Source organism: Oncorhynchus nerka, linkage group LG13, assembly GCF_034236695.1.
Source record: "Oncorhynchus nerka isolate Pitt River linkage group LG13, Oner_Uvic_2.0, whole genome shotgun sequence".
Taxonomy (NCBI): Eukaryota; Metazoa; Chordata; class Actinopteri; order Salmoniformes; family Salmonidae; genus Oncorhynchus; species Oncorhynchus nerka.
In genome coordinates this window covers 91649149-91665607 of record NC_088408.1, presented here as the reverse complement: position 1 = coordinate 91665607, position 16459 = coordinate 91649149, and the positions used below count along the sequence as shown (strand labels likewise).

Genomic DNA, 16459 nt, shown 5'->3' with positions numbered 1-16459 from the left:
AAGCAGTGGGAGGAGGAAGACGAGGAAGACGTGGTGGTCAAAGGAATGGCAGGGGACAAGCACCCCTTCTGAGAGGTGGTTGTGGTCCTCGTTTGAGAGGTGTGGGGGAACGTGGTAGAGGACAAGGCCACGGACCAAGCACCCCTTCTGAGAGGTGGTCGTGGGCCTCGACTGAGAGGTGTTGGGGAACGTGGTAGAGGACAAGGCCACGGACCAAGCACCCCTTCTGAGAGGTGGTCGTGGGCCTCGTCTGAGAGGTGTTGGGGAACGTGGTAGAGGACAAGGCCACGGACCAAGCACCCCTTCTGAGAGGTGGTCGTGGGCCTCGTTTGAGAGGTGTTGGGGAACGTGGTAGAGGACAAGGCCACGGACCAAGCACCCCTTCTGAGAGGTGGTTGTGGGCCTCGTTTGAGAGGTGTTGGGGAACGTGGTAGAGGACAAGGCCACGGACCAAGCACCCCTTCTGAGAGGTGGTCGTGGGCCTCGTTTGAGAGGTGTGGGGGAACGTGGTAGAGGACAAGGCCACGGACCAAGACAGCGGCAGCAACAGCAAAGATTGTCCAATGAAATCCGAGCAATAGTTCTAGACCATGTCGTAAATCATGACAACGACTGAGGCAGCTACAATGATTCAACCAAACCTCAGAAGATCAACCGTGGCCTCAATCATCAGAACTTTCCGCAATGAGAACTGGTAAGTCTTCAGAATGCACTGAACATTAGGCTACTCTCAATTGTCAAATGACTGAAAACTGCATGCCAATGTGTACCACAGAGTAGGTGATGTGACTAAATGTGTTCTTACTGTCATTTTCCCTGCAGAATTGAGACTAGGCCAAATAGGGGAGGCAGAGGCTAAATTAGGACTGACCAATAAGAGCGGGCTGTGGTCAATTTGGTTCGGGCCAGAAATAACATTCGCCTTAAAGAAATTTGGCAGCACATCTTGGACAATGATGACATGTTCAACAATGTGGAAGCCATCAGTTTGCTGACTATTGCACCCATGCTGAAAAGGCACCAGGTGTCTCTAAAACAGCTATACCGTGGGCCTTTTGAAAGAAATGCAGACCGAGTTAAGCAACTGAGGACTGAGTATGTTCAGGTATGTTCAGTTTCAAGATGCCTGTTGTGAAAAATTCTACATCATTGTAATCTGTAATTCTCTTTCCAAAATGTATTTTTAGAGGGTGATGGGGTGATATTTTTGGATGAGGCCTGGCCAAGACAAGGAGGAGTGGTCGGAATTTAATTTGCCAGCAGGCAACCATCCAAGTACCTGGACAACGTGGGGTTAACATCACCATGTGTGCGGCTATATCAGAAGATGGTGTGGTTGGACGCAGTCCCCGTATTGGATCATATAATGCAGCTCTCCTTGTAACCTTCCTTGATGAGCTAAATCAGGTCTGGGCTGATGGCGTGACCTATGTCATTGTGTGGGATAATGTCAGGTTCCAAATGGTGTCATGGATGACGCATGCAATGACATCACGGCAGACCTGTGTCAGGCCTGGATTCGCCCGAAGATTCTTCCCAAGATGTTTGGCTAATGAAAACATCCATTGTGATGTGGATGAGAACCTATGGCCAAATCCACAAGACAGGGTTGATGGAACTATAGAAGTACAGTAATTAACCCTTTGTTTAGCTTTTTACAGTAAGCCAGGTGAGGAACACTGCAGTTGATGTTTTACTGTAGTTTTTTCTTTTTTTGTAGCTAATTATTTTTGCTTTGATTCAAAGAACCCTGTGAGTGATTTTATTGTATTTCATCAATAAATGTCATATTTTGTTCAATGATTCCACTGTGTCTGTAGTATTCTCTCTACTAGTCCTTTTACAGTGATGTATTTATGTGTAGTACCATAATGAAACCTGTATCACATATTTTGTACTACAATATTTAATGATTGAACGAACAACTACACAGTGACACTGTCGGTATCTTGTTTGTGGGTGATCTAAATTAATGTTCCTATGGTATTTCATGATAAATTAGTTATTTGAACCAATGATTCTGCAAGCGCAAGGTTTCTTTAAAGATATGAATGCACAATGCAATGTTTTGAACGTTGGACAGCTTGTGTTACAAGTGATGACTGTTTTGAGTTTATAGTTTTGAAAAATGACTAAATGGCTCTGAAATTAGTGCCAAAGTGATTGTAAAAAAAACACAAAAAATAGGATACATTTTTGGCACAAATATAATACAAGGAGGAACGAATTGAAATAGGAAATGTATGTGCCTGGCAATTGGGCAATAATTAATAGACATTGTGTAGGAATAAGTAGCAGAAGTCGTGTGTGTGTGTGTGTGTGTGTGTGTGTGTGTGTGTGTGTGTGTGTGTGTGTGTGTGCGTGTGCGTGGTTTCTTCCTGGTTGTATATATCTAATTGAGTGGAGTCTCTCCCTGGTGTGTTTCTCCCTACAGCAGCCTACAGAGTACTTTGACATGGGGATCTTCCTGGCCTTCTTCGTAGTGGTGTCTCTGGTCTGCCTCGTGCTGCTCATCAAGATCAAACTAAAACAGAGAAGAAGCCAGGTGAGGACACACACACACACAGACACACACACACACACACACACAGACACACACACACAGACACACACAGACACACACACACACACACACACACACACACACACACACACACACACACACACACACACACACACAGACACACACACACACACACAGACACACACACACACACACAAACAGACACACACACACAGACACACACACACATACACATATACATACAGTTGAAATCGGAAGTTTACATACACTTAGGTTGGAGTCATTAAAACTAGTTTTTCAACCACTCCACAAATTTCTTGTTAACAAACTATAGTTTTGGCAAGTCGGTTAGGACATCTACTTTGTGCATGACACAAGTCATTTTTCCAACAATTGTTTACAAACAGATGATTTCACTTATAATTCAATGTATCACAACTCCAGTGGGTCAGAAGTTTACATACACTAAGTTGACTGTGCCTTTAAACAGCTTGTAAAATTCCTGAAAATAATGTCATGGCTTTAGAAGCTTCTGATAGGCTAATTGATATCATTTAAGTCAATTGGAGGTGTACCTGTGGATGTATTTCAAGGCCTACCTTCAAACTCAGTGCCTCATTGCTTGACATCATGGGAAAATCAAAAGAAATCAGCCAAGACCTCAGAAAAAAACTGTAGACCTCCACAAGTCTGGTTCATCCTTGGGAGCAATTTCCAAATGCCTGAAGGTACCACGTTCATCTGTATAAACAATAGTATGCAAGTATAAACACCTTGGGACCACGCAGCCGTCATACCGCTCAGGAAGGAGACGCATTATGTCTCCTAGAGATGAACGTACTTTGGTGCAAAAAAGTGCAAATCAATCCCAGAACAACAGCAAAGGACCTTGTGAAGATGCTGGAGGAAACAGGTACAAAAGTATCTATATCCACAGTAAAACAAGTCCCATATCAACATAACCTGAATGGCCGCTCAGCAAGGAAGAAGCCACTGCTCCAAAACCACCATAAAACAGACAGATTATTTTTATTATTATTTTTATTTCACCTTTATTTAACCAGGTAGGCTAGTTTAGAACACCTTTATTTAACCAGGTAGGCTAGTTTAGAACACCTTTATTTAACCAGGTAGGCTAGTTTAGAACACCTTTATTTAACCAGGTAGGCTAGTTTAGAACACCTTTATTTAACCAGGTAGGCTAGTTTAGAACACCTTTATTTAACCAGGTAGGCTAGTTTAGAACACCTTTATTTAACCAGGTAGGCTAGTTGAGAACACCTTTATTTAACCAGGTAGGCTAGTTTAGAACACCTTTATTTAACCAGGTAGGCTAGTTTAGAACACCTTTATTTAACCAGGTAGGCTAGTTTAGAACACCTTTATTTAACCAGGTAGGCTAGTTTAGAACACCTTTATTTAACCAGGTAGGCTAGTTGAGAACACCTTTATTTAACCAGGTAGGCTAGTTTAGAACACCTTTATTTAACCAGGTAGGCTAGTTGAGAACACCTTTATTTAACCAGGTAGGCTAGTTGAGAACACCTTTATTTAACCAGGTAGACTAGTTGAGAACACCTTTATTTAACCAGGTAGGCTAGTTGAGAACACCTTTATTTAACCAGGTAGACTAGTTGAGAACACCTTTATTTAACCAGGTAGGCTAGTTGAGAACACCTTTATTTAACCAGGTAGACTAGTTGAGAACACCTTTATTTAACCAGGTAGGCTAGTTGAGAACACCTTTATTTAACCAGGTAGGCTAGTTTAGAACACCTTTATTTAACCAGGTAGACTAGTTGAGAACACCTTTATTTAACCAGGTAGACTAGTTGAGAACACCTTTATTTAACCAGGTAGGCTAGTTGAGAACACCTTTATTTAACCAGGTAGGCTAGTTGAGAACACCTTTATTTAACCAGGTAGACTAGTTGAGAACACCTTTATTTAACCAGGTAGGCTAGTTGAGAACACCTTTATTTAACCAGGTAGACTAGTTGAGAACACCTTTATTTAACCAGGTAGGCTAGTTGAGAACACCTTTATTTAACCAGGTAGGCTAGTTGAGAACACCTTTATTTAACCAGGTAGACTAGTTGAGAACACCTTTATTTAACCAGGTAGGCTAGTTGAGAACACCTTTATTTAACCAGGTAGGCTAGTTGAGAACACCTTTATTTAACCAGGTAGGCTAGTTGAGAACACCTTTATTTAACCAGGTAGGCTAGTTTAGAACACCTTTATTTAACCAGGTAGGCTAGTTGAGAACACCTTTATTTAACCAGGTAGGCTAGTTGAGAACACCTTTATTTAACCAGGTAGGCTAGTTGAGAACACCTTTATTTAACCAGGTAGACTAGTTGAGAACACCTTTATTTAACCAGGTAGGCTAGTTGAGAACACCTTTATTTAACCAGGTAGACTAGTTTAGAACACCTTTATTTAACCAGGTAGGCTAGTTGAGAACACCTTTATTTAACCAGGTAGGCTAGTTGAGAACACCTTTATTTAACCAGGTAGGCTAGTTGAGAACACCTTTATTTAACCAGGTAGACTAGTTGAGAACACCTTTATTTAACCAGGTAGGCTAGTTTAGAACACCTTTATTTAACCAGGTAGGCTAGTTGAGAACACCTTTATTTAACCAGGTAGGCTAGTTGAGAACACCTTTATTTAACCAGGTAGGCTAGTTGAGAACACCTTTATTTAACCAGGTAGGCTAGTTTAGAACACCTTTATTTAACCAGGTAGACTAGTTGAGAACACCTTTATTTAACCAGGTAGACTAGTTGAGAACACCTTTATTTAACCAGGTAGGCTAGTTGAGAACACCTTTATTTAACCAGGTAGGCTAGTTGAGAACACCTTTATTTAACCAGGTAGGCTAGTTGAGAACACCTTTATTTAACCAGGTAGGCTAGTTGAGAACACCTTTATTTAACCAGGTAGGCTAGTTGAGAACAATTTCTCATTTACAACTGCGACCTGGCAAAGATTAAGCATAGCAGTGTGACACAGACAACACAACAAAGTTACACATGGAATAACATGGAATAAACAGTAAACAAGCCAATAACACAGTAGGAAGTCTATATACAGTGTGTGCAAAAGGCATGAGGAGGTAGGCAATAAATAAGCCATAGGAGCGAATAATTACAATTTAGCAGATTGACACTGGAGTGATAAATGAGCAGATGATGATGTGCAAGTAGAGATACTGGTGTGCAAAAGAGCAGAAAAGTAAATAAAATAAAAACAGTATGGGGATGAGGTAGGTAGATTGAGTGGGCTATTTACAGATGGACTATGTACAGCTGCAGCGATTGGTTAGCTGCTCAGATAGCTGATGTTTAAAGTTGGTGAGGGAAATAAGTCTCCAACTTCAGCGATTTTTGCCATTCGTTCCAGTCACTGGCAGCAGAGAACTGGAAGGAAAGGCGGCCAAATGAGGTGTTGGCTTTGGGGATGATCAGTGAGATATACCTGCTGGAACGTGTGCTACGGGTGGGTGTTGTTATCGTGACCAGTGAACTGAGATAAGGCGGAGCGTTACCTAGCACAGACTTTTAGATGACCTGGAGCCAGTGGGTCTGGCAACGAATATGTAGCGAGGGCCAGCCGACTAGAGCATACAGGTCGCAGTGGTGGGTGGTATAAGGTGATTTGGTAACAAAACGGATGGCACTGTGATAGACTGCATCCAGTTTGCTGAGTAGAGTATTGGAAGCTATTTTGTAGATGACATTGCCGAAGTCGAGGATCGGTAGGATAGTCAGTTTTACAAGGGTAAGTTTGGCGGCGTGAGTGAAGGAGGCACTCCTTCACGGTTTGCAACTGGTTTGCAACTGCACATGGGGACAACTATCCTACTTTTTGGAGAAATGTCCTCTGGTCTGATGAACCAAAAATAGAACTGTTTGGCTATAATGACCATCGTTATGTTTGGAGGAAAAAGGGGGATGCTTGCAAGCCGAAGATCACCATCCCAACCGTGAAGCACGGAGGTGGCAGCATAATTTTATGGGGTTGCTTTGCTGCAGGAGGGACTGGTGCACTTCACAAAATAGATGGCATCACGAGGAAGGAAAATGATGTAGATATATTGAAGTTGACACGGTCATGCTGAGGACACGCTGTATATCAGTGGTGCACCTGTACATGCACCTGTATATCAGTGGTGGCTGCTGCCACTTTAAGTAGGAGGATAGGCTCATAGTTATGCTCGAACCAGAAATAAGTGGATGAAACACATGGTTTCTACTACACTACAGATATTGTTATAAACCGTCCCACTCTCCCCAGCCACCAACTCTCTGTCCTCTGCTCCTCTCCCCAGCCACCAACTCTCTGCTTCTCTCCACAGCCACCAACTCTCTGTCCTCTCCCCAGCCACCAACTCTCTGCTCCTCTCCACAGCCACCAACTCTCTGTCCTCTCCCCAGCCACCAACTCTCTGTCCTCTGCTCCTCTCCCCAGCCACCAACTCTCTGCTCCTCTCCACAGCCACCAACTCTCTGTCCTCTCCCCAGCCACCAACTCTCTGTCCTCTGCTCCTCTCCCCAGCCACCAACTCTCTGCTCCTCTCCCCAGCCACCAACTCTCTGTCCTCTCCCCAGCCACCAACTCTCTGTCCTCTGCTCCTCTCCCCAGCCACCAACTCTCTGTCCTCTGCTCCTCTCCCCAGCCACCAACTCTCTGTCCTCTGCTCCTCTCCTCAGCCACCAACTCTCTGTCCTCTGCTCCTCTCCCCAGCCACCAACTCTCTGTCCTCTGCTCCTCTCCCCAGCCACCAACTCTCTGTCCTCTCCCCAGCCACCAACTCTCTGTCCTCTCCCCAGCCACCAACTCTCTGTCCTCTCCCCAGCCACCAACTCTCTGTCCTCTGCTCCTCTGCTCCTCTCCCCAGCCACCAACTCTCTGTCCTCTGCTCCTCTGCTCCTCTCCCCAGCCACCAACTCTCTGTCCTCTCCCCAGCCACCAACTCTCTGTCCTCTGCTCCTCTCCTCCTCTCCTCAGCCACCAACTCTCTGTCCTCTGCTCCTCTCCCCAGCCACCAACTCTCTATCCTCTGCTCCTCTCCTCAGCCACCAACTCTCTGTCCTCTGCTCCTCTCCCCAGCCACCAACTCTCTGTCCTCTCCCCAGCCACCAACTCTCTGTCCTCTGCTCCTCTGCTCCTCTCCCCAGCCACCAACTCTCTGTCCTCTCCCCAGCCACCAACTCTCTGTCCTCTGCTCCTCTGCTCCTCTCCTCAGCCACCAACTCTCTGTCCTCTGTCCTCTACCCAGCCACCAACTCTCTGTCCTCTGCTCCTCTCCCCAGCCACCAACTCTCTGTCCTCTGCTCCTCTCCTCAGCCACCAACTCTCTGTCCTCTGCTCCTCTCCTCAGCCACCAACTCTCTGTCTTCTGCTCCTCTCCCCAGCCACCAACTCTCTGTCCTCTGTCCTCTCCTCCTCTCCCCAGCCACCAACTCTCTGTCCTCTGCTCCTCTCCTCCTCTCCTCAGCCACCAACTCTCTGTCCTCTGCTCCTCTCCCCAGCCACCAACTCTCTGTCTTCTGCTCCTCTCCCCAGCCACCAACTCTCTGTCCTCTGCTCCTCTCCTCCTCTCCACAGCCACCAACTCTCTGTCCTCTGCTCCTCTCCTCCTCTCCTCAGCCACCAACTCTCTGTCCTCTCCCCAGCCACCAACTCTCTGTCCTCTCCCCAGCCACCAACTCTCTGTCCTCTCCCCAGCCACCAACTCTCTGTCCTCTCCCCAGCCACCAACTCTCTGTCCTCTGCTCCTCTGCTCCTCTCCCCAGCCACCAACTCTTTGTCCTCTGCTCCTCTGCTCCTCTCCTCAGCCACCAACTCTCTGTCCTCTGTCCTCTACCCAGCCACCAACTCTCTGTCTTCTGCTCCTCTCCCCAGCCACCAACTCTCTGTCTTCTGCTCCTCTCCCCAGCCTCCAACTCTCTGTCCTCTGCTCCTCTCCCCAGCCACCAACTCTCTGTCCTCTGCACCTCTCCCCAGCCACCAACTCTCTGTCCTCTGTCCTCTGCCCCTCTCCCCAGCCACCAACTCTCTGTCCTTTGCCCCTCTCCCCAGCCACCAACTCTCTGTCCTCTGCTCCTCTCCCCAGCCACCAACTCTCTGTCTTCTGCTCCTCTCCCCAGCCACCAACTCTCTGTCCTCTGCTCCTCTCCCCAGCCACCAACTCTCTGTCCTCTGTCCTCTGCTCCTCTCCCCAGCCACCAACTCTCTGTCTTCTGCTCCTCTCCCCAGCCACCAACTCTCTGTCCTCTGCTCCTCTCCCCAGCCCCCAACTCTCTGTCCTCTGCTCCTCTCCCCAGCCACCAACTCTCTGTCCTCTGTCCTCTCCCCAGCCACCAACTCTCTGTCCTCTGTCCTCTCCCCAGCCACCAACTCTCTGTCCTCTGTCCTCTGTTCCTCTCCCTAGCCACCAACTCTCTGTCCTCTGCACCTCTCCTCAGCCACCAACTCTCTGTCTTCTGCTCCTCTCCTCAGCCACCAACCTTCTGTCCTCCCCCCACTTCCATCCCCAGCAACACTGCATACCTGTGTATCACCCCAGTCTAACCCTCCGTCCCCCCCTCTCCTCTCTCCTCCACCTCTACAGAGTTCTATGAATAGGATGGCCATCCAGGCACTGGAGAAGATGGAGACCAGGAAGTTCAAGGCCAAGGTCAAGGGTCAGCGTGAGAGCAGCTACGGAGCGTCTGATTCACTGACCAGTAGCTCCACCTCTGACTGTGCCATCTGTCTGGAGAAGTACATAGAAGGAGAGGTACTAGACGAACACACACACACTTCATAGAAACACACACACACACTGTTCAGAAAAACAGTGGCCAGAAAGGGGTTAGCTTCAGGAACAAAAAAGCATGGTCAGAAGCTGAATTTGGTTTAAGAAGTCTGTAGAAATATGTATTCTGGACCCTAATCGAGGGAGGGAGCAAGGGTGGGAGGGAAGGAGGTAGAGAGGTCAGAGGGTTAGGGGAGGAGGGGGAGATGGAGGGAGGGGAGAGGGAGGGGGAGAAGGAGGGAGGAGAGAGAGAGAGAGAGAGATAAAGAGAGGGGGAAGGGAGGAGAGTGCGGGAGAGCGAGAGAAAGAGAGGGGGCGAGGAAGGAGAGAGGGGGAGGAGGGAGGGAGAGAGAGAGAGAGAGAGAGAAAGAGAGGGGGAGGAAGGGGGTGGGGGATAGAGATGGAGGGAGAGTTGTTCAGTGTTGCTGTATAATAATGTGAACAAGAGAAACCTTGCTGCTCTGCTGGTAGCTGTTAGCCGTTCACCCATCAAACACCAATCATGTCCTTAGATATTGTCAGCCTTTACTAACCTTAACTGGTCCCCTCCCCTTCTCCTTCTCTCCCCCTGTCCCCCTACCCCTCTCCTCCTCTTCCTCTGTTCCTCTCCCCTGTTCCCCTGTTCCTCTCCCCCTGTTCCCCTCTTCCTGTCCCCCTGTTCCTCTCTTCCTGTCCCCCTGTTCCTCTCCCCTGTCCCCCTGTTCCTCTCCCCCTGTTCCTCTCCCCTGTTCCCCTGTTCCTCTCCCCCTGTTCCCCTGTTCCTCTCCCCTTGTTCCCGTTCCCTGTTCCCCTCCCCTGTTCCCCTGTTCCTCTCACCCCTGTTCCCCTGTTCCTCTCACCCCTGTACCCCTGTTCCTCTCACCCCTGTTCCCCTGTTCCTCTCCCCCTGTTCCCCGATTCTTCTCACCCCTGTTCCCCCCCCTCTCCCCCTGTTCCCCTCCTCCTCTCCTCCTGTTCCCCTCCCCTCTCCCCCTGTTCCCCTCCTCCTCTCCTCCTGTTCCCCTCCCCCTCTCCCCCTGTTCCCCTCCTCCTCTCCCACCCCTTTACAGGAGCTGCGGGTCATCCCCTGTGCCCACAAGTTCCATAAGAAGTGTGTGGACCCTTGGCTCCTCCAACACCACACCTGTCCTCACTGTAGACACAACATCATCGGTGAGCTGGTGTTCCCTATGGGCCCTGGTCAAAAGTAGTGCACTATATAGGGAACAAGATTCCATTTGGGACACGCTGTTGTCAGCATGAGGCCTGTAGCTATCTGACAGGAATTTTCCAGTCTGCAAATATTTAACTTTTGTCACACTATACAACCCGGTAAAACAGTAAAAGAGACTAATCAATTAATTTAATCGACGTAAAATACCTTTGTCATGAAACTGTAACAAAGCTTACTTTTGAAAGACGTTTCTTTGACTCCGTGCGTTAACCAAACTCTCTCCCTCACTTACACCCCTCTTCTCTTCTCAGAGCAAAGGAAGGGGAACCCCGGCGCTGTCTGCATGGACCCAGTCTACAGCCGGCAGCAGAGGGTAGTCCTGCCTGTCCACTACCCTGGAAGGGTGCACCGTTCTGGGCAGGTGACTGCCTACCCCACCCACACCTCCATGGACCCCATGGTAACCCCATCACAGTGCTGACAGTGGACCAGCACTCAGACCCCCAGGTCCTATACCCTCCCCAGTCTTCCCACTCTGGGGCCTTCCTCCAGGACTACCATCCCCACCCAACCCTACACCTGGAACACTCTCTCAACCCCCATCACTGTGAGCTGCAGCACCAGCACCTGGGCCTCAACCCCCCCGCCTACCCCCAGTACCAGCACCTGGGCCTCAACCCCCCCGCCTACCCCCAGTACCAGCAGCCAGGTCCCCGCCACGGCACCTTCAAGAGGCCTAAGTTCCACGGACGCAGCTTTTCGCGGGCCGCCTGCTACTCGCAGTACGAGACCATGTACCAACACTACTACCTCCAGGGCCTGACCTTCCCCCAGCAGGGTGAGGGGACCCAGGGGGCAGCAGGCGTAGGAGGGGTGACTGGGAGCGCCGGGCCCCACAAGGGCCACCACAGCATGGCTTTCCAAGGGGGGCTGCTCTACCCCACGGTGGTCCACATGGCCGCCAGCTCCAGGATGGCTGAGGCAGGGAGCGGTGCCTCGGGGCCGGGCTGTTACCATGGCCACCGCTCGGTGTGCAGTGGTTACCTGGCCGACTGCCCGGGCAGCGACAGCAGCAGCAGCTCTGGCCACTGCCACTGTTCCCCCAGTGACTCTATGCTGGACTGTACAGAGATCAGTAACCAGGGGGTATACGGCTCCTGTTCCACTTTCCGCAGCTCCCTGAGCTCTGACTACGACCCCTACGTCTACCGCAGTAAGAGCCCCTGTAGGGGGTCGCAAGGGGAGCCAGGGGCCACGTCTGCAGGGGCCTCCACCGCCTGCCCCTCCACAGCCGAGGACTCCCTGATCCCAGCTCCCTCGGGGGGACACAATGGCGACAGCCTGCAGCCACAGCCTCTTCCTGGAACCTCAGAGTTCAGTGTGGGGGACCAGCTCTCCAGCTGCAGCAGCCGCTCGTCACTGGAACAACCCAGGGACACCAGCACCACTAGCACTACCTCAGCCAGGCCTCCAGAGGGAGCCACAGTGGACATGGGGAAGGGAGGGCAGACAGGGGAGGAGACAAGGGGGGAGCTTGGCCTGGGAAGAGCAGGGGCGTGTAGCTGCTGTTTCCAGGTGCTCCCTCCCAACATGGAGTGCAAAGGTCAGCAGGGATATCAGAGGCAGGACTCAGACTGGGTGGGGCCTATGGCCTCCTCGGGACGTGGCTGTCAGAGGGGGCAGAGCAGAACTTTTACCACCCTGGGGAGCACCTGTTGGCTCCGTCAGAGCAGGTGACCTATGAGGGCCTGCCCTATTGCTTCTACAAGGAGATGAAGGTTCACCGGGCCACAGGGGGGCGCTATAATGAGGACTATGCCGTGAATGTGCAGTATGCGCACCACGCTGCAGACTCGGATGCCTGCTGTGGTGTGCTCAGCCAGAGAATACCCATAATCCACCAGGGCACAGACTATGAGCTGGGCTTGGGGACGGAGACTCTGTATCAGAGCAGCCTACTGCTAGCCAGCCTCACCTTGGGGCAGGGGGGCGAGGGGCGGACTGGTGGGCGGGTGGAGCCTGGTGAGGGAGGGTACTTCACCTCAGGACAGTTCAGTGGTCAAGCGAACCCCACCCAGGAAGAAGAGACCAGGGTCCTGTTCCACCCCCTGAACTACACTACCCACGATGCATCTGGAAACAGTAAAGCTACAGACAAGGGTCTGGGGGTATGAGGGGGTGTGGAGCCCAGAAACAGGGACTCAAACAAACAGTCTGTTTGGTACCTAACCGGTCGGTCGGTCAGTCAAGAAAACCTCAGTTGCCTTGCTTTTTTAAAGCCTCTCGCTCGCTGAACTCTGAATGTTATCATCCTAGATGGTGATGGTGTAGATTTCTACTGAAATGATATGATGGCCTGCCTGGCGTATCCAGACATAACCAGTTCATTCCGGTGGTCATCAGCAGCTCAGCATAAGCCCAGCTCAACCAACATGACACGTGGCCACGCCTCCCCAGCGGAGTCTACAGGCTCAGATAGATAGAGAATCAGGCTATAACATATGGGTGGAAGTTCACGGTGGTTGGATGTAACAGTGGATGGCTTGGCAAGGCCACAAATCAACACGTAGGCTGGCCCAGCCCTCACAGTACCATGGGTTCCAGACAGGGTCAGTCCGGATCCTGAGACCCATTTGGAGAGAAACAAACTGTGTTAGCAGGGCCCAGTTTGTGAGATTTTTCTTCTTCTGATCTAGTAAGTTGTTCTTCACCTCTGGACTCTGGTCTGTGCAAGTTGTTTGAGGATACATTTAATTTGTTTTATAATCACACACATACCTGTGTGTACATGCATATGTACTTTATGTATGTGTTTATTGTACTTTACTGCTCTTATGACAAAACGTTGCATATACAGCTTGGACAACAAGTGTCAACAAACCACCAAACTCAGATGAAAGGTTATGGAAGAGTACCAAAACATCAACTTATTTTCTTTTTACGGGGTTGGGTGGAGGGGCGGGATCCTTGCCAGTTGGATGGGAGGCAGTTCGTCACAGTCACACACTCTTTCATTGAGCTAAGCTATACTAACTAGACTACAGTTCTCTCTTGGGATACTCAATGGGGTGCAATATTCTAGAACAATGCAGATAGAATGTTGACTCAGTTCTCTGTTCTACATAATAGAGAGTCTGTTCTATATAGATGTCTCTCTGCGATGTTCAGAACATTGCGCCTTCTAGAACATACACCAGACCAAGCCTTAGGCCCCTGAGCCATCCTTACCATCTTGGGCTGTGTCACCTTTTGACCAAATAAAGGTCCACGTAGTGACAGGTTTCTCTGCACGTAGAACGACATTTGGATATCTTCAAAGGATTGGATTTATATCAAGTTTAGTCACTACTTGTACGTTAGAAGCTCTTGTTTTGATTTTGTCTTTTTGCAGTCACTCATCTAGCCTCCTCCTCAACACTTAAGCTATAATATACGGCTATAATATACAATTCTAATATGGTTCTATAAAGCTGTTGTGTGTCAAAAAAAAGGCCAAAGGAAAAATGATTCACAAGGGATCCCTTTTATACTGTGGCTGTGGGTGACACTGAGCAGTTACACAGAAAGCAGCATGTCTGATTGTTTTATTTGATTAAATCATACAGCCCACATCATGCTCTCAGACAATATCAACGTTGTTCATTCATGCCTTCTTTCTGTTGGTTTTACAGACTGTTTTTACTGTTTCTATGAAATGTACCCATTGTCTTCAAAGGCAATCGTTTTGAAATAGCAATATTTTATGTAAACCCAGAGAGCTGTAATCAATGAATGATATTGAGAATCTAATCTTTCCTTTGCATAAAGATATGTACTACAAATATAACATTTTGGGTTACCCCAAGTCACTATTTAATTGTTTTGTTTTATTATTTGTAGCACTTAAGAAGATTGTATTACAAGAAAATGTGTACACAAAATTAATATTTTTTATTTTTATTATTTTCTCCATCATTATCATTTTACAAATGTTTAAAAAAGGCTAGAAATCAATCTGTATATTTCTGAATCTGTATTGCAGCATATTTCATAAATGGAAATATGTTCTCTGAATATTTATTTACTAATATATTTATCTTCAAGCCATGTCTTAAGTTGAGTGTATGAACATTTTTGAGTTATTTGGTTGCTGTTTGTGATACATCGCTAAATACATGGTAATTGCACACAAAATTATTCAATATTCTCTGACCAAAAATGTATTTAAAAAATGTATTACCATACAGTTGTGTAATTAAAGTGTTCAAAGATCTGTAAAATATACAGTTTTATTCAAGTAAATCACATTGTTGTGTTTTTTTTCCCCCAAAACTTTTCATCTTCATTCAGGGAAATGATTAGTTGAGTGTTGATTAGAATTGATATTTTAAATATGGTATAGATCTACATCTCTTTTGGGAAGAACATTTGGGTAGGTAAGCATATATAAGGAACATTTTAAACCACATAACTTTGACTGGCTTGGAGTTAACTGAGAGAGATAGTCCTCTGAAGCTACGTCACAAAAGTGCACCTTGGTTAAAAGTAATGGACTATATAAGGAATAGGGTGCAATTTGGGAAGCAACCCATGTAGTGACCCTACTGTCGTCTGTTTACCTAGAACGTCTGCTGGCCTAGAACTTCTGCTGGCCTAGAACTTCTGCTGGCCTAGAACTTCTGCTGGCCTAGAACGTCTGCTGGCCTAGAACATCTGCTGGCCTAGAACTTCTGCTGGCCTAGAACGTCTGCTGGCCTAGAACTTGGAACACTGCTTCTGATCTGTCTCCACCTAGTGGATGGGAAACAACATGCTTAAAATATCCATATTCAAAACTAAGAATCTACAATTGTTCATTCTTGATTCCTGTCCTCCTCAAAATGCATCGTAGGAGAGGTTCCGAGGTGCGTTGAAGGGCAATAGCTATGGTTTTTGAGACGAACATGGCTGAGGAGAGCGGACGAAAGCAATCAAGGAAATACAATTAAGATTCACCCCAAGATGAGACCACTGGGGTGTATTCACTAGGAACCAAACGGAAGCAAACGGAATGAAACTGGGCGGGACCTACCTGAATTTGTCCAATAGAAACTCGTTTTCGTTGCAAAACGTTTTCCTTTTGGAGTAAACTGTTTTCGTCGCAAAACGTTTTACACTAATGATTATACCCCTGCTCCAGGGTGAAGTTTTCCCTAGGAACAAATCTAGAATCAGCTTCCCTTCCCCCAATCCTAACATTAACCATTTGTGGTGGAAATGCAATACTGACCCAAGATCAGCGTCTAGGGGCAACTTCACTGTTTCACCCTACTCCAAGAATACTCCAGGCTTGTTGTCACCACCAGGGAGCAGTCAAAGCAGTCTTTATTGAAGCACACATTACTTGTCACATGGGCCAGGTGTAGAATTTACAGTGAAATGCATACTTACTAGCCCTTCCCAATGATGCAGAGTGAAAAATAAGTACAATTAAAACAATAGAACAAGACGAATAAAATACACAAGAATGGAGCTATATACAGGAAGTACTAGTACCAGATCACTGTGGAGCTATATACAGGAAGTAGCAGTACCAGATCACTGTGGAGCTATATACAGGGAGTACCACTACCAGATGAATGTGGTGCTATATACAGGAAGTACCCGTACCAGATCACTGTGGAGCTATGTACAGGAAGTACCAGTACCAGATCACTGTGGAGCTATATGCAGGAAGTACCAGTACCAGATCACTGTGGAGCTATATACAGGGAGTACCAGTACCAGATCACTGTGGAGCTATATACAGGAAGTACCAGTACCAGATCACTGTGGAGCTATATACAGGAAGTACCAGTACCAGATCACTGTGGAGCTATATACAGGAAGTACCAGTACCAGATCACTGTGGAGCTATATACAGGAAGTACCAGTACCAGATCACTGTGGAGCTATATACAGGAAGTAGCAGCACCAGATCAATGTGCAGGTTCACACTAGGGACAGTGTGAGGTGA

General features: G+C 47.9%; 1 pseudogene; it reads left to right on the top strand.

The window, feature by feature from the left end:
* The window catches only part of LOC115121460 (E3 ubiquitin-protein ligase znrf3-like), a 261610-nt pseudogene extending 247841 nt beyond the window's left edge, over positions 1–13769 (top strand).
* The last annotated feature ends 2690 nt before the right edge of the window (positions 13770–16459 follow it).